Source organism: Zalophus californianus, chromosome 7 (genome assembly GCF_009762305.2).
Source record: "Zalophus californianus isolate mZalCal1 chromosome 7, mZalCal1.pri.v2, whole genome shotgun sequence".
Lineage (NCBI taxonomy): Eukaryota > Metazoa > Chordata > Mammalia > Carnivora > Otariidae > Zalophus > Zalophus californianus.
Window position 1 is genome coordinate 73,775,900 of NC_045601.1, and position 22,682 is coordinate 73,798,581.

Sequence of the window (22,682 nt, forward strand, 5' to 3'; positions counted from 1 at the left end):
CAGACAGACTATTTTTGTTATCCCCTGATGAGCGAGAAGGAGCTTATAAATTAATCACAGTGTGAATAAATCATTAAAAAGTGCAAGATAACTGATGGAGAGTTCTGAGCTGAGAATTATCACCTGGCTGATGGCAACAATGTAGATATTGTTCAAGGAGCCAGAAGTTGGATTTTGTATATTTTGTGCTCGTTCTTTAACTGCTGTGGGCTGTGGTTGCTTTAGGCATGTACTTGGAAGACTCACTAGTATTAACACAACTCCAGTGCAGCTTTTGGGAGTCCCTGCACGAAAAGGCTTAGCTTTGGAGTGGGCTGAATTTTTTTCTTGAACGTCAGTGTCCACGGGGGCTTTCCTTAAGGGCTTACGGTGGTTTCTGAAATGAAGTAGACATCACCGCCACCGCCACCAATGAACAAATACCAAAACCTCCACACACATAACTCCACAGGGCAGAAGACTCAGGAGCTATGGTAAGATGCAGATTACGATGAAATAGAGAAAGATTACAACTTTACATTTCTGCCAAACATAACTGAAATGTAGTCTCTATTAGCCTTAGATGGGTAGCTTAGTGTAATGGATATAACCCGAAATCCTCTCAAGAGTATTTGGGATTTGTGCAATTGATTATGTATTCAACTTCATTTTATTGTTAAAAGAGGTATGTTGCAGAGTCTTCCTGATTTGCGGTTATTAGACATAAATTACTCTCCATTATGTAAAAATAAAACAAAACTCAAGCCTCCCAACTGTGAATTTTCCAATCATCCATCATTTTACAGATTCCAAGTGTTTTACATATTAGACATTGTTTCCGTAGCTTCATAATACCCGCTCAACTTAATATGGAGTATCTGTGCCTCAGTTTCTTTATCTGCAAAATGGAGATAAAAATATTAATGAACCTGATAGGATTGAATTTTAACTGAGCTAAAATTGGTATAGCACTTAGAATAATGCCCGCAGCCTGGTAAGCACTGTCTGTGTAAGTAATTTTTAGTATTATTTATTCTTTACCCAGCATTATTGCCAGGGTGGGGGGTGGGCTACAGATATTAAAAATCGTAAGTCATCAGTACTTTTCTCTGTGATCCAGCTGGGGAGCGATACCAACCAATGTGACATAAGTGCAGATCAAGACCTGGAACTGGGTGATTATTATAAGATGTGGGGCAACATGTGGGAGTGGGGAGTTATTCTGAGTTGGTATATTTAGGGAAGGCCCCTTGGAGGAAAGATACAAGCCTCTCTGAGGGATAGGCTGGGTTGAAAGGGCAAGACCGGTGACGATGCAGACCTGGTAGCACAGGATCAAAGGCTTTTGTCAAGGCTGAAAGTGGCATTTTTAGGGTCAGAGTGCAGCCTTCACTGAGTGGAGAGTGCGTCGGGGTGGGAGTGTGGGTTGGGCTGAGAAGTTATGGGAGAGAAGATTCTTTGGATAGGCATGTTGTGAGACTTTGCATGCCAGATTGAGGAATTTGGATTTGAGCCTAAAGGCAGGGAAGAGCTATTTGAGAATTTTGAACAAGACAGTAACCAGATAATAGCAGTCCTTAAGGAAAGCTGTTGTGAGGAATGAGACCCTAGAGGAAAGTGCAAAGACATACACATAAGTCAGGGCACAAAGGGATCAGAGTTTAGGTTTTGGAAATAATGTTTTGATATTAATAATGACCTTTTCAGGGTGCCTGGCCGGCTTGGTCGGTAGAGCATGTGACTTTTTTTTTTTAAGGTTTCATTTATTTATTTATTTATTTATTTATTTATTTATTTATTTATTTGAAAGCATTACAAGAGAGTGCACGCATGAGAGCACAAGTGAGGGGAGGGGCAGTGGGAGAGGGACAGAGAGAATCTTAAGCAGACTCTTCACTGAACACAGAGCCCGAAGCGGGGCTTAGTCTCACGACCCTGAGATCATGACCTAAGCTGAAATCAAGAGTCAGATGCTTAACCAACTGAGCTACCCAGGTGCCCTAGTAGAGCCTGTGACTCTTGATCTTCAGGTCGTGAAGATCTTCAGGTCGTGCCCCACAGTGGACATAGAACTTACTCAAATAAAAAAAAAAAAAAGGAATTAAAACTAATAACCTATTTTCTAAAAATTGCTTAGGCAGATGTCTTTGAGGCTACCCTGTAAGTTAGATAAATTACCACTCACATTGTAAAGGTGAAGAACTTCAGATAGAGTTCAAATGGCAAAGTCATCCTTAGACTTGTTCATTAAATATTTATCAAGTGCCTGCCATATTCCAGGTTATATGTTATGGCCAGTGATGAAAGAGAATCAAGAATATTTATAAACTCCAAGAAAAATTATGATAGGAGTATAGACAATGGGTATTGGGGAAATGCTTGTAGAAAGAGTGAATAAAAGAATGAATGAATATACCACATTACTCACAGTGCTTTGGACCAATACCATACCCAAAACACCAAAACATGCCTTTAGGCTTCTATTTCAATAAGTAAGCACACTCTATTTGTTCTAGCCAGTTCAAACCAACATAGGTCAAGTATATCTGAAGAGCTACTTGGAGAGTATATTAGCTTTCTATTGCTTTTTTAACAAATTACCACAAATGTGGCGTAAAAGAACACACATGTCTTATCTCACATTTTTGTAGATCAGAAGTCTGATATAGATCTCATGAGGCTAAAACTAGGTGTTACCAGGACTGTATTCCTTTCTGGAGGCTCCAGGGAAGAATCCGTTTCCTTGCTCATTCGGGTCTTTGGCAGAATTGAATTCCTGTGATTGTAGGACTGAGGATCCATAGCCTGCAGGTCAGCTGAGGTCCATGCCCAGTTTCTAGAGGCTGGACACTCCTTGGCTTGTAGCCCCTTTCCTTCTTCAAAGCCAAAGACGGTGGGTTTAGTCTCTCTCACACTTTGAATCTACCCTGCCTCTTCTTGCATCGCATCTCATTGACAGACTGTCTGGCTGATTCATTTTTCCAAATTTAAGGATTTGTGTGATTACATTAGGCTCACCCAGATAATGCAGGATAATCTCCTTATTTTAAGGTCATCTGATGAGTAACCTGAATCACATCTGCTAAGTCCCTTTTGACTATCACTTAACATATTCAGAGGTTTGGGGGATTAGTGTTGGGACATATTTGGGGGGCCATTATTCTTCCTTCTACAGAGTAGAATGAAACATTTAATAGTTAAGATTAGAAGTTAGATACTTCTTTCATTAAAGATTGCTGAAGGAATGTTTCATAACCTCATCTCCTTATCCCATCCATACACTATACCATATTTGAGGGAGAAAAAAGACAGAAGTACAGATTGTAAAAAATACTACTTTATTTAAATACTGGAGCTTTATGGGCCAGGCAGAATGCCCTTTGTGGGTAAGGAGATTTTCAAGTTCAAGTGATACATTTGTTCATCTCAGATAGTAATATCTTCTAAATTCATGGACTTATACTGGCTACTGTGGGAATACACACACACACACACACACACACACACACACACACACAAAGCCTTTACTTTCAAGTTGACAATGTGCTAGATGTGATTAATTGGGCAAATAAATTACTACAGTATAAAGGAGCCCCTCCTACTATGTGCTACCATAATTGAAGTACAAAATACTGTGGAAAATCAAGGATGGAGAAATTCATCTGAGAAATGGGGGCTTATTTCATGGCATTTGGGCATTGAGGAATAGGTAAGATTTCAACAGCAGAGAAGGAAAGAGGGTTTTTTGTTGGCATAAATTTTGCTAAGTAAAGTTCAGAGCTGGGAGTCTATTGTGTATCTTTAAGTACTCGGAATTCTTTCAGACTGAAAAAAAGGGTAGGTAAAAAGGCTTACTGGCATAAAAAATAAAGTGTTGCACAGATTGGGAAAAAACTACCACAGAGGGTCACATTTGTCAGAAATGAGACTTTGGACTTTTTTCCCATAGAGAATGGGGAGGCACTGAATGCATCTGCAATGGCAGGCATCAGGAACAGAACTGTGTCCCTAACAAGTACAATGGAGAGGAATAAGAGCCTGGCGGTGGGGAAAGCTGCCAGAAAGCACTTAGAATAAGACAGGAGGGGGTCAACGAATGACTCCCTAGCTAGAGTGGGGACAGTATGAATTTACAAAGACAAAATGAGAGGGACATGGAGGACCTAGAATGAAAAGCAGTGTGGCAGCAATTAGAGGTGAACCACAGTGAGGGAAAGGTTAAGTCCAGGAAAAGTTAAGTCCAAGTTCTAAGATTTTAGAGCCTGGACAGGAGGACCTAGGAGAATAGAAGTGCCATGAACAGAAAGAGGGAAGTCAAGAGGGAGAGGCAAAGATAGTGAGATTGGTTTTGACCTGTCAAGCCTGAGCAGCTGGAAGGAAATTCAAGTGGAGGTGTTCAGCAGAGATGGGATGAGGGTCCAGGAGAAGAATGTCTATAGTGATGGGGCAAGAACAAACTGATGATCAGAGAAGATGGAGGAGATTCACCGTGAGCACAATGGCATGGATGGATTTCAGAAACAAATCTTATCTAAGATGCTGGGAAGGCACCAAAGAGAAAAGCAGACATTGTGGGCTAATATCTACCTCCATTCTATATTTATGACTCTCCTTGTTGTCCACAGGCACCTTTGGAAAGGAGAGAGTCAAGGTGTATGACCAATTGAAAAACCGATTTTTTGTCGTTGTCATTGGGAAAGCATTCTAAGATCAGAACATGACTTAACAAGAGGGGAAAAGCCCTTATGGAATACTGACAATGTTATGGCAGATTGTTTAAAGAATAGTTAGGTGAGATGGGGGATTTTAACTTCTAAATTTTATTTACCTTTCAAAAAATCATTTGAAACATCCAAAAAGGGTAAGTACATGTTTTGTTCTAGACTAGAAATTCCAGCAGTAGGAATCCTATGCATGTGAATCTCCGATGTGTAGCCTCTTGTGAAATAACTTGAATTGTCCCTAACGTTTCTCGTAAGGGTAAAATGCCCAGCCCTGAATATTAACTGACAAGGCTGTAGATTTCCCCACAGCATCACAGCTGAGAGGCCAGGGAGAACATTTTCCTAATTACTACCAGGAGGCCAGAGGGACCTACCGCCCGAGCAAGTGGGCTTCAGGAGATGCACTGGCGTTGGGTTAGGCAGCAGAGCGTTCTCCTGGAATTAGTGAGTGCGAAAGGAATGTGCTGGGAGCCCCCATCTACTGTTTATCTGGGAGGGCCCCACAGATAGGGAGCTTGACAGTGAATTTCTAACCCTGAAAACTAATGATGCCCGCGTTTCCCTGCCTCGCTGGGACTGCCGGCGTATCTCGGCTTACTTCATAGGGGAGTGACTGGTATTTGAGCACTGATAACAGCAATCTTGGTGTTGGGGCTGAGTCGGGGAGGACATTCCAGAAAAGCAAATGGCTGAGAAAATAGCTGGCCTGCATGAGGACAGGGGTTCAGGACCTCGTGCCTGCTGCCATCGAGCAAGCCGGGGAACAAGGCACCAAGCAGGGATGGCAGGAACCTTTTCTGGAGGAAGAGCAAACGCTCATAATCTTACGTTAAACAGGATCAGCGAAGAGAAGAAGGAAATATGTTTGGTCTCTGGCCTACCATCACACTAAAGTTTACTGAGGGATTTTTCATGTCGCTGGTGGGCTGCTGGAGCAGAGAGCCTGGGCTACAGAAATCCTCTCTGAAAACAGTTGCCTCTGGAAAATCGGATCTATATTCAGTAATGCCAATAGGATAACCAAAAGGAAAAATTATATATTACCCTAAGCTTTCTCTGAACACTACCTGTATCCTTTGTTGACTTTTCACATGTGGCTGTATTTCTGGAGTGTTTAAAAAATGATTCTCTATAGAAAACTCCACACTGACCAATCCTTAATTAGACCAAAATAATGAAATTAAAAAGCTGCTTACGTGTTCCCCTTGGGTTAGATGGAACCGACATCTGTGTGGGAGGGAACACCAAGACAGAAGACCATGCAGGCTGCACTAAAAAACAGCAAGTACAATATTTGGTGAATGTGTTTCTAAATTCTAGCTTCATTGGTCACCTTTGGAAGGATTTTAAAGAAGTTGTACACTTATTAGACCAGCATCAAGGGATGCAGTAACACTGTGTACACAAAGACTAGAGGTTGGGTAAGACATGGCGCATGAGCTCAAGAGGGTTTTGAAATGAGCAGGTGGGACCACAGCCCAGGCTCTGAGAGATGGCTCAGAGCCTGAATAGATTTTTAACTTTGTGTCATCATAAATACCTTAATTGTGGAAAATCAGCTTTAGCAATGTTACATACTCCAGGGTTTCACATTTATTATCTTTCTGAGGAATACTAACACTTCTCCTCTGGTGACAACCTACTGTTCTTAGACAAAATGTACAACTGGTTTGGGATTCCCCAGAGGCTGCACATTCCCTGCTTTCAAAGGTCTCCTCCCACCATGGGCTGGCTATGTTTTTTTTTTTTTTTTTTTTAAGATTTATTTATTTGAGAGAGAGGGAGAGGGAGAGAGAAATTCAAGTAGACTCCACACTGAGCATGGAGCCTGACGTGGGGCTTGACCTCACAACCCTGAGGTCAGACCTGAGCCCAAACCAAGATTGGACGCTTAACCAACTGAGCCACCTAGGCGCCCCACTTGCTGTGTTCTAGTTCTAGTGACTTGGGCATTTAGTCATAACTGCTTTCCTTCATCACTTTCCAGAGTTTCTCACCTTCTTTTGCTTTTTTGGCTGAAAGTGTCTGAATTCCACTGGCCTGAGGGCTTGGCAAATGTCAAGCAGCCATGTGTTATATAAGCAGTGGATGGGTTCATGGTGCTTCATTGTCCAAACTATCTCACAGAGGCAGAAGGCATTGTTTTTAATATGCCAGACCACTTAAGTTTAGAGGCAATGTTGTTTTCCTGGAAGATATATAATAAAGACAAAGAAGTAGAGTCAAATTCCTTCTTTATAGCCAAGCAGTTACCTTTTGGTTATACCCATCAATTTTCTCATGTCGATCTTGTTCATATCCATAGTTTGTGTTGAATTTCCTGGAGTTTGCACCCATTTCTTGGAGAGGCTTGGTAAATGTTCCTTTGTTTGCCATGAAGCTCAAACCCAAGGCCAGACATGGTTTATCCGCCAGTCAGGCTTAGCACCTTGTTAGTTCTTTATTTCTCTCCATGTCACTGTATACCCACCAACAGAAACATTTCTTAAGCAATTACTCTCTTTCTAGGACCAGATTTGATTAGAAATGCTTGTTCTCAAGGAAACACTGAAGATGGAGCTTTGGTTTCCCTGATAAAGGGAAGGATACTAGAAATGCCTTGGTCTATACTCACAATATGCCCTACATCAAATGTATTTATGTTTTCTTCTCAAAAATATGCAAAACAGATATTACATGTATTTGCCTGCTTTACCAAAGAAAATGAGAATTTTATTTGAGAAAAAAGGGTAGGAAAATTCAAATTGTTAAGAGGGGAAAACATGTTTTGATTATGGATTGGTGGACTGCTGAATTATTTTAAAATAACTATAATAATAATTTCTATTGTATATTAAGTATTTACCCTCTGCAAAGTATCATGCTAAGGACTTTGTATGCATGTCATCCCTGGATTGTATGTGTTCTATGTCATTTAATTCTTACAGTGATCACGAACTAGGTAACATTATATTTTCATTCTACATATGAGGACACTGGATTTTGAGAGAAGACATGACCAAGTAAACAGGAGAGCTGCCTTGAACCAAGACCCAGCCAACTCTGGAGACTTCCCTCTCACACCCTAGTCTGGCTGCTTTAGAAGCAAATTGCTTAGAAGACATAAAGCAATATGTATGAATAATTAAAGGCATGTGCTTTTTGGCCAAAATGAGTTTAGAAACTTACTCCTGGGTAGGGAATCTTATTATTAAAGACATTGTCAGACCATTTCTTCCCTTTGCAACTGGGAAGGTGTTTGAGAAATAAATATTTCTTTTTATCCCACACTTGGATGCTTTTCTTATAGTTTCAAAAAGCGTAATTTCCTGTTTCTCTGAGCTGGAGAAAGGAATGGTCATCGGCAGGTTGACAGCTAGATGACTAGGGGAATAATCAGTGGAATGTGGCTAGGCTTCAGGTGACCCCTGAATAGCTGTGATTATAGCAGAGAATCCCCTGGTAAACTTCCTGTTCCATGTGCCGTGAAGGCAACCTCTCTGTCTCCTTCCTCACTAGGTCCACTATTTTGCCTGGCAGCACAGCTGAAGCCCCTTCCAGAAGTGCTGAACCGGAGCATCACATTCTCCTTGATTCTAGCTTCCATAGGAGGGTCTCACTTTGTTTGAAATAGATGCATTTCTGAAGAGTTGACTATAATTTAGTCTTACTGATTCACATTTGAAAAAGGTAGTGTGGTGATGCACTGTTTGTTTACATTTGTCTTCTTAACATTTTAAATAATAAAATTGCAAGGAACTTAATATCCACCAATATTAAGATATTTAAATTAATTCAAGACACTGGAGTCAAGGAATGCTATGGTGATTGCTTTTATGTGAACATTTGTGAGGTGAATAACCTCTAATTTCTTTAAAGTTCATTGTTCACTTAGCACGTTTTCTTAAAACAGAAGGTATCTGTATCAGACCACCAGGCAATCTATTAACTAATAAATATTCATATACCAACTGTAAAGTTGGACACTTATTCATTCTTCCCAGTGCTCAGTTCCCTCATTGCAAAGAAGTAGGATACATAAGTCACCAGATTGTTGAGAGAATTCGATATACGATAATGTGGTCAGTGTTGGCCAATGATTGGAGCTTGATAAGAGATCGTTCTTAAGAGCAATCAGTTTGAAATCCAGAAAGTTCTGCCTGAGAGTAATAGCTGTTTGATTTTGGTCTCAATTCCAGGACCTACTAACTATCTCTGTGACCCCTGCTTCTTCGGCTCTAAAACATGAGTGACAATTTCCTTGTCTAAAATTTAAAGGACTGGACCAAAATGTCTTCATATGTTTGTTCTAAGTCTCAAATTCACACACACAAAAAGATTTAATTCAATCAAATAGTTTAATTTAGAAACTAGTAAAAACCAGTTGCTTGACTAAATCCAGTACTTGTTTCATAATTGGTTTATATTGTCCTGTAGTTTTCACCACCGTTACAGAGAAATGGGATGGGTTGGTTTCACACATGCTCATACACGTGGATAATCCTCTTCTGTTTTTTGTCAGTGGTATTTTTCCTAAGGCCTTTGCTCCTTTCAAATTCATCATATTTCTTTCTGTCTTACCTTTTTGGTTTTCTTTTTCACCAAGAAGACTAACTTAAAAAATGAGTCCAGCATCTCAGCGGATTTTGGATTTGTGATTAATTCTGTGCCCTTGCTCATTTATTAGAAGCCCCAGTTTCTCTCTCATCATCCTTTCCCTCCTGATAGATTTGCCCTCCTAATACTCTTTAACCCTTTGGGCTTACCTTATCTCCTTTGGCTCTTTCACTTCTCTTATCTCTACCCTGTTAGCCTTAACTGATGTAATTTGTTTTCCTTGGGTTTCCTCCTCCTCTTTAAAGATGTGAACACTCACTCTGAATATTTCTCACCTCTTGCATTAGTTTTTGTCACACTTTTCATGAAAGTTCATAGCCAAGTCCCGGCTTTTCTCATAGTTCTGGATTTTCATTCCTCTTTGCAGAGTGTCATATTATACTCAACAAAACAGACTCCAGCGAATTTGTTTTAGATGCTCTTTCTCATTTTCTGATATGAAATTGGGCTTGGTATAAGATTTTGGCTGAGCAGTTCATCTCAGCTCTGAGCAATATTCTCCCTTGTGACTTGGCCTATACCCTATGGAGCTGGCTAGAATTGGGGAGGATCCGTTGTGTGTGTAGTTTCTGGTCTACCTTTCAGGCTGGTCTTGGGGAGGTCACTATGTCTCTGCGGCCTTCAGTAAAGTACCGCATTGGATATGTCACTATTTGCCAGATCCAGACATCTAAACATCCTTGAAGACAACGGTTGGGTTCTAAGAGCGAGTCTGAATTTTATTTATAAGACTGCATAGGTAATCTCGTTTCCTTGCTTTGGGTTGGAAATTATTTCAGGTCATTGGGGAGTTGGAGGTTTTGGATTAGAAGATCAGACTATATATATCTGTATGTGTCTCAGATGAGCAACATTGACAAATATAGGTAATTATATTTAAGATATCCAGTTAAGTTGAAAATTTTTTTCCAAACCCATGGCCCCATGGCTGAGATGAGGGGGAGGAGATAAATGGAATCTTGGCCGCAGGAGCATTTGGGAACTGCTGGGATAGGTGGTCCCAGAGGTCTCTGCTAGTTCTTTGGTTTCATGAGTACATGGCTCATTGGGGGCAGGCTGGAATTTATCTGAGGAGGAAGCTGTCAACTCTCAGGATCTTGACTCTGTAGTTGAGTGGTGGGTTGGAAGGCAGGAGGTTTGGCTCTAAGAAAGGGTCAATTGTCATCCTCTCCTTTCACAACACGCTTGACCTCACATAGGCTAGTACAATCCTTGGGAATTTATTTAATATTCTGGAGTTAAATGTGAAGCAAATGTTGGTTCAAGCACATTTTTGACCTTGTCTTTTCTTTCGATTTTTAAGCTACCAGGAAAACAACCCAGGGAGAAAGTTTTCTCTCTGTAGGTTCTGTTGATTGGGGTGACAAGAATTTGATAAGTTACAAGGTAACCACATGAGTTACAAGCCTGGAATTCAGTGCCATGTGGTTTCTCAGGAAATCTCAAAATTGTTGGGTAAAAACCTTTGACTCATCCATGGAACAAGGTGTCATAGGTCTTACAAAACTACCTATATGAATCTTCTCATCTTGGAGTCTGAAAAAAAGACGGAGCAAAGATATTCCCAATTTTTTTAATTGTTAAGAAACTGGAATAAATGATCAGATAACAATTAACTGGTGACCTGTTTATAACATATATTTGCAACATAAAGTCAAGATTCTAAATAATAATTATATGATATAGAAAGTCGTATTAACATGAAAATGATAGAATGTTCTATGACATAATTTCCAAACATATCCCTGGTAATTAAAGAAAGTATATGTCAATGGTATAATGAATAGAAGCAGAAGTGAAAGGTAAAAAGGAAGGTATTCATTTAAGTACTTATTGCCATAACATAGAGGTTAGGAGTAAGGAAGGTTAGGAGTAAGGAAGGCCCTGTAGAGAGAGTGGCTAGGTATGAATCCTAGCTTCATGACTTGCTCATTGTATGACTTTGGACAAGTTACTAATTATGCTGTGCCTCAGCTTTCTCATATGGTAAAATGGGGAATATATTAGCAACAGTGCCCACTTCATAGATTTGTTAGATTAAACTGTACATATATATATAAGGCAGTTAGAATAGTACCTGGCACAGAGTACACACTCAAGAAATATAGCTTGCTAAGTCTACGTACATTTTTGAGCAATCTAAAGATCTGCAAATCTACAATCTATAGAAACTACAGATCAATGATGAACTAAATGTTTTGGGGAATAATTTTTTAAAAATTAATTATTTCTGTGGGCAACACTAACCTCCCCCAGGCAGTCATATTTGAAAATTATTTGTTGAACAACCAATATTTTGTTAGGTTATCCAACACATTTGATTTAATATAGAGAGATTTTAATATTGAACCAAATTTGTGTGGAATCATGTAGCTCTTGCTTGCAACAGCAACATATGAATACCAACATATGACAGACATTATGAAATATCAGTAATCAGAGTAAAACTAAAACTTAATTCTCTGAACCGAAAACACACCAACCTAAGAACGTATATAGATATCTAGGTTTTCATGTGCTGTTATACTTTCCCTACAATGATTTTGTAGGCTGTAAATTTTTGTTTGTTTGATTGGTTTGGGTTGTTTTTTTTTTTAAGTTTTCTTTATTTAAGTAATCTCTACACCTAGTGTAGGCCTCGAACCCACGACCCTGAGATCAAGAGTCACATGCTCTTCCAACTGAGCCAGGCAGGTGCCTCGAATAAAACTGTTTTAATTTGAGGCACACTGTGATTATAATCATCTTCCTAGTTAATCATATAAATGGACTTACTGGTTACTATGGCTTAGTGCCTGGAGTTACAATTTGCCCTGCGTGTTTCTATGACTGTTTTGGGCATAACAAAACAAACATAACAAACCAGTGTGCCTCAAATCATAATGATCTCCACTTAAGGTTTATATCTGACAGACAGGTATTGGTCATCCGTTCCTTCATTCAATATAGGAACATTGGCTATGTATCAGGCATGTGGGAATATGGTAATATGTTTGTAAATAGGAAAGACATTCCCTGCCCTTATGGGTCTTACAGTTAAAGGGGAAGACAGACATATCAAAATTTTATAAGCAATCAGATAATTATAATGCAGATATATGCTGTGATGGAAAAGTCCAGGTGTTATGAGGTTTATATTCATAGAGGTGGGGAAAGGCTTCACTGAAGAAGTGACTAATTTGAGCCCTGAGGGAGGATGAGAAGTTAGTGAGGTGAAGTGTGCGGAGCGGGGGCAGGGCAGAGGAGAGAAAAGTATTTGAGGAATGGGAACAGCATGCATGAAGGTGCGGAAGTGAGAAGGGACCACAAAGCCAGTCTGGCTGGCATGTAGCCAATTGGGAGCGTACTCAAAGTGGGGCCTTGAGGGCTATGTTAAGAATTATAAACGGTGGGCGCCTGGGTGGCTCAGTTGGTTAAGCGACTGCCTTCGGCTCAGGTCACGATCCTGGAGTCCTGGGATCGAGTCCCACATTGGGCTCCCTGCTCAGCGGGGAGTCTGCTTCTCCCTCTTACCCTCTTCCCTCTCGTGCTCTCTCTCTCTCATTCTCTCTCTCTCAAATAAATAAATAAAATCTTTAAAAAAAAAGAATTATAAATGGTTCTAGGGGCACCTGGGTGGCTCAGTCGGTTAAGTATCCAACTCTTGATTTTCACTCAGGTCATGATCTCAGGGTGGTGAGATTGAGCCCCCTGTTGGGCTTCACGCTGGGCATGGAGCCTGCTTAGGATTCTCTCTCTCCCTCTCCCTCTGTCTTTCCTCCTCCCCTCACCGCCCTCACTCGCTCTCCCTCTCTATCTAAAACAAAACAAAACAAAACAAAACAAAAAAGGATGTTATAGATAGAAAAGAATTTTAAATGGTTCTAGAAGCAACATCAGTTAGGGTGGGTTCTAAGTGGAGCTGGATATCATCAGGTTAATGATTTCTAGAGGTCGCCTTGGCTGTTGAAACAGATTAGAGGCAATGGTAAGAAATGAAGTAGGGAGAAAAGTAAAGAAGCTATTTCTACAGACCAAGAACAAGACTTTGGGGACTGATTGGATATAAATAGAAAGGGAGGTGTCAGGTTGACCCAGCTTTCTTCACAAGAGTCTGAGGGGGCGGTGTTGCCATTTACTGAGATGGGGAACGTTGGTGCAGAAGAAGGCTTGGAAGGTTCCATGTACATGTGCTAGTGAGAAGTCCACATGGAGCTGCAGGGTGCACAGCTGAGTGTGGGTCTAGATCCTCATAGAGGTTGGTGAGTGGCCAGGTAGTACAAGGTCTGCAATGTCTGCTGGGATTAGTTACTTAGGAAGTACTAAAGGCCCTGACCAGAGAAGTTTTACTGGAAACGGTGGTTTGACAAAATTGACAAGGTATGGTAATTGAAGTTAATTATGACTTTATTGTTTGCAAAAGGATTCAGGACAAGACACAATTAAAGAGCAAGAAAGGAAAACTAAATGCTCCTTTCTACAGTTGTCCATTTTCAAAGACAGGGGTTAATGCTCCTATTTCTTATCTCTTTTTTGTAACACATTTTCATTCTGACCAATTTATTTTGCAGGTAATTCTAAACTTTAAATGTGAGGCCTACAGTGATTTAAACTGCATTCTGATGTTTTATTCCCTGTTACATTGCTATATAATTGCTGCCTTGCCACTTATGTGGAAGTTATACTTTCCAGATTTGAGGGCCAGGTTATTGGCTTCTGTCTATTTACTGGGGTTTCAAACTCAAATACAGGGCCAGGCATGTACCTAAGCATAGTCAGGGAAGTCGTGGGAACTGTGATGCTAGCTAGCACTTGCATGCCCATCTAAAGGGTCAACCAATTCTCAGCCTCAGCCGCTTGCTGACACCATGCTGAGGCGTGGGCCTCCCTTCTATTGCCAGATCTCTCCATTTTAAAAAGGAGCCAGATACTTGCATTTTCGCAGGACCTCTCCTGATTTTTAAGATTGTTGCAACTAAATATATATTTTTTAAACCCTCACAGCCAGGAAAAAGAAACAAAAAGAAACAAAAACCTTGTCTGCTGGAGTGATTTGGCTTCTGGGCAGTCATTTGGCTCACCCTCTTTCAGTTATTTTCGTACAGCATCTCATTTATTGCTCTAAAGAGAGGTTACTCATCAGTACAGTCATCCCACAATCTGCCGGTGGGTAACATTCAGCGCCCCATCTCCTAGAATGTTCAAAGTTTTTGATAACTCTGTAAAACAAACCTCATCACATTCCTCTGTAATCAGGAATTTTTACTCTGTTGAAAACACCTCGGTGATGATGAAGCCTAAATGCCCTTACAATCCATCGCTCTTGGGACTGACTATCAGAAGGAGGCCCACCTGACTGCTCCAGCTCAGCAGCACTCAGCAGTGTGGGTCTCAGCCGGGCCTCCTGGAGTCCCCGGTCCTGGGAGCAGGAATGTTTTTCTGCCCCCCCCCGCCTCCCTCCCAAGAGCTGCACTGGGTGTTGAGGCACTTTCTTCCAAAAGCCCATAAAACAAATGTTTTTTTTTTTCATAATGTTTTCAGACTAAAAAAGAAATTTCACGGCCCAACTCTTGCTTTAGGCCAATTTGGAAAAATTGCTGTCACCTTTTCCCCTCCTGCCCCCCTCCTCCCCCCGCCCCTCTGCAACATGTTCTGGTTTGGGTTCCCTTCACGTTAGGAAAGTGGAGATAAAACTGTGTATCTTACCCACCGGCACTTGACTGGTACTCCAGAGGGTCACGGAGTAAATAGGTGTTTGATTAAATGGGTGTCTGAAAATCTTGGAAGCCTTTGAAAGATAGTGTCAGAGGGCTGGCCCTGTGCTTCCAGGGAAGCTTGTTGTAACAGGCCGTGTCCTTTCTCCTTTCGTCAACTTACGTTAATGGCTTGATAGCATTTCTCAAAGTTTGTTTAGGGGAACGATTGGAGTGAGGTTTTGAACAAAATCAAGGCTGTTTTTCCTCCCTTTCTGAAGGTGATGTCTTTAGAACTTGCTAATTAGAGAGCAGAGCAACAAAGAGGTGCCTGAGTCATTGTCTCCAAAGCTAGTAAAACTAAACTCTGAAGAAAAAATATTTTTTTGGAAATGCTCACAACTTAGTCACTCTGTTAAAACACAATTGACATAACCTCTTTTCCTTTCAGGCCTCTCCTGAAACAACAGTTAAAGACATGAGTCAAGCTGAAGGCTCATTCTCCCTGGTTTGTTGGGCATAATGGGATAATTGCCCAGACTGTCATTAAACTGTTTCCATTTTGATGATTGATTCTAAAAGTCTCAAGGTGGCTCCAGAACTTCTTTGGACAAGTCTTTGAATCGTCTGTCTACCCAAAGCACAATTTCGCCAACAACAGTGATTTATTTTTAAAAAGGGAAGCGCTGATTTTCCTTTTGAACAAAAATCTCAGCTTGGATTCAAAAGATCTGGGCTGGAAATCTGGCCCCACTCCTTATGAGCTGTGTATCCTTGGGCTCCTTATCTAACCTTTATGAGTCTGTTTTCTTATGTAATTACTCATATAATTCCTAACTGACAGGACTGTTGAGAGAATTAAATGAGGTTATCATTTTGAAAGTACTAGTCCAGGGCTTGGCCCAAATCAGGTGTTCAATAAATGCATATTCATTGATTCATTCATTTATATGCCTAGCAAACGATATTTCTCAGGGTACGTGGGCACTCTTTGATCTTAATGAGTATCATCAGCTACAAAAAGAAAAAAGAGATGGTTCTTCATACTTTGATTTCTTCCACTTGAATAGATTTCCATCAGTATTATAAGGAATGTCCTTCCCCAAGAATCATCCTCTCTTCCTCAGTGCTCCATGCTTCTGCCTTCCATTTGCTCTAAGTGTTTATTTTGTTTTTTCCATCTTAAAACTACTGATAAATGTCAAATTAGTTTTTATATTCCCTGGAGATGTATCATCTTCAAGCATATACTCTCATTTTTAGGGAAGTCATTGCATCAGCATGCCTTTTGGAGGGTCTTCCCACTCTGCTGACCAAGCCTGTCTTGGGAATGAGTTGTGCCATCATCCATGGAACCTGGCAGGGTGGGCAGCTGTCCAAGCCATACTCAGAGAGGCTGGTTTATTTTCTCCAAGAGATTTTCAGGGATGCTGGGGACAAACTCTTCTTCTAGTATGTCCTCGAATGTTTCATTTTCCTGAACGGCACAAATTGTTTCTTTTGTAAGTTAGATGGTTGTTCTAAACCTATCCTGGTTGCTGAGTATTCAGTTTAACCCCTGTTGTTTAATCACATTTAGTTGAATTTAAATACATAGGATTCCTAGGCTCACTTTTCTACTGATTTTTTCTATCTCAATCTATTCTTATTTGGTACTTTGTGTTTCATGCTCTAATTGGTTGAAAATCACCCATCTGTGGGCCTGTTTTCTTCTCCATGCCCATGCCCCTATCTAAGTGGGCACACAGGCCAGGGTGCTTCTGTTACCATTTCAAGTGGTGACGGTACAGGGTACAGGGTATACTTTACTGCTTCTTGTCGTCACTCTGCAGGAGTCATTTTGCTTGTGTTGAACTCAGAAATCAGATTTCAAGGTGACAGTCATGAGCTTTAGAGATGCTTATGGGCTTTTAGTTTGTTTTTTGATCTTCAAAATCTCCTCTTAATTTTATTTTCATCATTTTCAAAATTCCTGGAGCCATTCACTCATGGATCTCAATTCTATATAACTTTTGACTATGGAAAAAGATCTGGAAAATGAATACAAAACAGTGACTATTTTAAAAGTTACGTATTTTTTTTTAAAAAGTAGAGGAAAAGAAGAAATATTTCTGCTTTTATTTAATGACTCATTTCCATCCAGGGATTCTCTGATGTATGATGACATGTTAAGGACACATCCCAGATAAGTCCAAGCACCATGCATGGAGAAAGAGGAGAAAGAGTTGGACTACATGTTTTCACCTCTCTCTCTCTACCCTGTTAAAAAACCTACCTATAATTTCTACAGTAGTTGGGGGATATTTTCTTTATCTTTACTTTTGGAACAGGGCAGAAGTAATACAGTACTAAAAAAAAACAAAAAAAAATGCTATCAATAACTATCTAACCTTTTGGTAACCACAGAAGGGTATGAACACTTCTTGAGAACCAATTATGTACAAGGCACTGAACTGTGGTTCAGTGTGGTTCAGGGTACCTATGGTGTTTGAGGGCAGATGTAAATATCTAAATAATATATATAAAACTCCCTTCCAAGGCAGTTGGTAACACACATGTGGGTAACACACGCCATCTGAATTCTATGAAGGTTACAGTGGGGGGGATATAAGAGGGTTGCCCCTGGCTGGAGAGGTTATTATAGATTTCTGAAGGCAAAGAGAGCTGAGGATGGGTAAGAGTTTGATGGGCAGAGATAAATAGATATTCCAGATAAAGTAATAGAATTGTCTGGGTAGAAATGAATACCTGAATGAAGAACAAAATGAATAATTTTTAATAGCTAAGAAAATGAATTTTATATAAATGCCATGAGAGAGTTTAGTGTTGCTGCTCTAATATAAATTTTAAAATTTCCATGGAATTTATACCTAACCATGATGAAAAGGTTCATACTACCAAATGCACAAATACAAACAAATGTCAGATGATGCAATCCATATGATCAGTCCAGGCTTCAACTGCTTGTGGTATTTGGACAAGAAGAAGTGTTCAAAATCAATGTAAAAACCTCTGAAATTCAGCCAAATTCCTCTGAAAATCCTCGCTATCTCTAGGTTCTGGGGTTGAAGGAATTTTTGATTCTGGACATTTTAATCACAAGATAATTTTGCTCATATCCATGGCCCCTACTGGGTAAAAGTTGACAAATCCTAAGGGAGATATATCTGGTGAGAGAAGAGCTGTGTCATCCCTGACAGTTTTCTTTTAAACTGAGAATACTCCTCTGCCAACGTAGCCAGGTCACATTCCATGGGCTAATGCTGCGGCCTGGTGCCTACAGATTGGTTGGCATTGCAAGGGTTAACATTCATCAGAATCATAACAGCCATTCGTTGAAGGTTGCCCACGTGCCAAGCATCGTGCAAGCACTTTGCATGCACAGTTGTGTTTGCTGTTCCTGGTGATGCTAGGAAGCTCCGGCCATGCTCATTTTACATATTAAAAAAACAAAGGATGAGAAAGGTTAAGAAAACCACTCGGGTCTGAACAGATTCATACTCATCTTGAAACCCCGCAAAGCCTGTGTTCTTTCCATTTGGGATTGTGACAATGCAAAATAGTTCATTGATTCAGAGAGATATTTACACCTGCTAAAGGAAGGTCTTATTGTTAAGCAAACAAACAAATCAACCAATAAATAAATAAAAAGCACAGCCATTTCATTTTCTTTATGTAGTGTTTCCTAAAAGTCTTTCATCAGGAGTCTCTTTCTTTGAGTGAGGTATGGAGAGCTCTTGGCCCTGCTAACAAAAAACATACTCGGTGTCTGATTGCTGAGGCTGGGACTTCCAGTACTATGTTAAATAACAGTGGTGAGAGTGGACAACCCTGTCTGGTTCCTGACCTTGGGGAAAAAGCTCTCTGTTTTTCCCCATTGACATGGTATTTGTTGTGGGTCTTTCGTACATGGCCTTTATGATGTTGAGGTATGTTCCCTCTGTCCCTACTGTGTTGAGAGTTTTTATCATGAATGGATGCTGTATTTTGTCAACTGCTTTTTCTGCATCTGTTGAGAGGATCATATGGTTCTTATCCTTTCTTTTATTAATGTATTATATCACATTGATTGATTTGTGGATGTTGAACCACCCTTGCAACCCAGGAATAAATCCCACTTGATTGTGGTGAATGATTCTTTTAATGTACTGTTGGATCCGATCTGCTAGGTTTTTGTTGAGAATTTTTGCATCCATATTCATCAGAGATATTGGTCTGTAACTCTCCTTTTTAGTGGAATCTGTGTTTCCGGAATCAAGGTAATGCTGGCCTTGTAGAATGAGTTTGGAAGCTTTCCTTCCATTTCTATTTTTTGGAACAGTTTGAGAAGAATAGGTATTAACTCTTCTTTAAGTGTTTGGTAGAATTCCCCCTGGGAAGCCATCTGGCCCTGGACTTCCGTTTGTTGGGAGATTTTTGATTACTGATTCAATTTCTTTGTTGGTTATTGGTCTGTTCAAGCTTTCTATTTTTTTCTGTTTCAGTTTTGGTAGTGTATGTGTTTCTAGGAATTCATCCATTTCTTCCAGATAAAGAAGATGTGGTGATATATATATATATATATATATGGTACACACACACACACACACACACAAACACACACACACACACACAGGAATATTACTCGGCCAGAAAAAAGAATGAAATCTTGCCATTTGAAGCAATTTGAAGGATGAACTAGAGAGTATTATGCTAAGTAAAATCAGTCAGTCAGAGAAAGACAAATGCCGTATGATTTCACTCATGTGTGCAATTTAAGAAACAAAACAAATGAACACAGGGGTGGGGGGGGGAAGAGAGGAAAACCATAAAATACTCTTAACTATAGAGCACAAACTGAGGGTTGCTGGAGGAGAGGTGGGCAGGGGATGGGCTAAATGGTTGATGGGTACTAAGGAGAGCACTTGCTGTGATGAGCACTGGGTGTTGAATGTAAGTGATGAATCACTTAATTTTACACCAGAAACTAATTTTACACTGTTATTCTACCTAACTAGAATTTAAATAAAAACTCGAAGCTACAAAAAAAAAGATTTAAAAAACGTACTTGGGAAACGCTGTCACAAGGCAAGATGTGAGACCATGCCTTAGCGGGGGAGTTCGCTTCCGTTCTCTGCTGGTGTTTGCAAGTAATACCTGAGAAAACTAACCACACCTCCCCCCAGGGTTCTGCCAAATTCCCTGGGCACGTTAGCAGATAGGCTGTTTTATTTGCAAACATTTTAATTCGAGGAGATTTATTTTCTAAACCTTTCATTAACTATCCCAGAACTGTGAGATAAGGGAGAAGAAAGAGGAAGAGGGAGAAGCGGAGGAAGAGGAAGATGAAGAGGAGGAGGAGGAGGAGGAGGAAGAAAACAAAGTCCGACTGCTTGGGGTCATCTGAGGATTTTTGAAATTCCTTGGTTTTGTTGACACATATTTTCCATGCAATTCTTTTTCCAGTAATAATGTCTAAGTTGTTAAGAAAGAAACTTGCAATAAAATGCTAATTTTCCTCTGACATTTCTCAACCCAAAACTTGTCTCCAGGGGTGTAAAGCACAGTGTCCTACTTATATCATCATCAATCATGTCACATGCTGTTTATTAAATGATCTCTTATTAAATTTATTAAATTTAAGCATAAGATGTTAAATGTAATTTGTCAAACTGATGAATCCTAGTTTTCAGCTCAATACATTGACGATAGTATATAGGAGACAAAGATCATGCTGAATTCTAAGGCTTTTACTTGGGCTGGAGCCTTAAACTTATCTACAGTAACAAATCTTCTCTTCAGATTATGCATAGTCATCTATAGCTGTTGATGTTTCCTTTCATTTTTAGATAGTAAAGTCATGTTTATGTCATTGATGTATGCAAATACCATTTCTAAGTATTGGCTGCAGATGCAACGCATTTGATGCATTTGTGGGGAAAAGTAAACATTGTGTGTGTCATTCTGCACTTCCCAGGAAGACAGCACGATGCCCAGAAAATGCCCTGCATTCATTTTTGTATTTGAACTTGTCATTACAGAAGTCATGTTGCCACATGAAGTGCTTAAACACCACTTTAACCAGATATTGAAATAAAACATATCTGCATTCAGAGTTCTCTAAATTAATAACAATACTCATGTTTAAAAAAAACAGTAACTAAGTCAAGACTGGTAAGTCATTATTAAATTCAATAGAAAATTACCCAACTAGCTGAGAGAATTAGAGAAAAAGTACTACCTCTTTTAAGCCCTATAGAAATAGCACTTGAATATCCAAAGACCAGAATTGAGGTATTCCATACTAAATATATTTTTCTAAAAAAAAAAAATTGAGAACAAGATATGCTTCCACGTCGATAATAAATTGTTTCACATTTACATGTATATTTAGCAGGTATGTTAGCTCTTTGACCAAAATCAGGAAACTGTGGGTTACAAGTAAAGCATGTGTTGGATGAACAAACTAAAACCACCGAAAGGTATTTCCATGGACTTGAAAAATATTTTTGAGGGAAACATTAAAAAATATAGCTCATTTGGACCAGATCCTTTTGATTTTCAGTTTCCTTTTTTCCAAGTCATGGAATAAATTCTTTGATGGAACATACCAGGTTTGCACAGGCTAATGAAAAAGCCACATATACTTTTTTTCTTTTTTTTTTAAATTTGAGGCAAAACTCCTGGTTATGTTGTTCAAAGAAGACAAGAGCCTTGCAATTAGGTTCATTAATGTAAGTTAGGGTCTGGTTTCCTTTACTCGTGGCTTCTAGAGGAAGATCGAACTCTATCCTCATCTAGTAAGAATATCAGTTTATAATGAAAACATAACTCTTTGATGTATTTCTTTGTAGGATTTGCTTTCAGAAACTTTTGATGCTTTGCTCTATCTCCTCCTATTAGTGCTTTTATCTAACCCCCAAAAGTCACCCTCCAAAGCAGACACTCTGAAGTCCCACTGGGCTCCCATCAGTCCAGTAGAGAGGGCTGACATGACATATTAGTCTTAAATCCAAAACATATGTTTGGAAAATGCCTAGTTTCCTGGCAATAATTAAGAATGCTACTTGGCAGATTGGCAGCCACATAAAACAATCATTAGTAAATCCTATATTTATTATGTTCCCATTTTATGGAAATGAAACCCATATTACAAATATGTATAGGAAACCGGACCCAAAATGATCACAGGTAGAATCAATTATGATGAAGATGAAAAGAACATCCATAGTTTTTTCTAATTCACTTTGCTTATCCCAAAAAGGTCTCTTCCAAAAGGAGCCACATCAAAACATTTAAAATTTTCTTCCTATTAACTTTTAAAACCATCTTGGATAAATTCCCTCATCAGTACTCATTTGTCAGTGTGGCTCACTGAAGAGTTCTGGTGTACAACTAATTGAGATAAGATCTTGTGGTCACGGGAGACTTTTCCTTTGTAAATGTTGGGGAAAAAATTCCAGACACATAAAAAGGCACGTCAAGTCTTTTATGTTATATTGTATTTATTATATTATGTTATGTGATATTATATATGTTATACATGCACATACACATACATATTTAGGGATGCTTTGCACTAAGAACACACATGTCTAGCTATGTTTTTTATTAAAATACTGAAGTAATACTGAACCAGATGGAAAACATCCACTGCCCCAAGCTTCCCACATGTAACTCTTGTGTTTTCCCTTGGGACCCATTGGACCTCCTTAGAATCTGGCAAGTAAAG

At 39.6% G+C, this 22,682-nt stretch overlaps 1 long non-coding RNA gene across 1 annotated transcript in view; it reads left to right on the forward strand.

Moving 5' to 3' along the window:
- LOC113926246 overlaps positions 1 to 20,517 on the forward strand; it is a 74,100-nt gene extending 53,583 nt beyond the window's left edge. Inside the window, exon 3 of the long non-coding RNA XR_003521249.2 lies at positions 20,241 to 20,517. This is a non-coding gene — a long non-coding RNA (uncharacterized LOC113926246). The remainder of the gene's footprint in view (positions 1 to 20,240) is intronic.
- Positions 20,518 to 22,682: the final 2,165 nt, after the last annotated feature.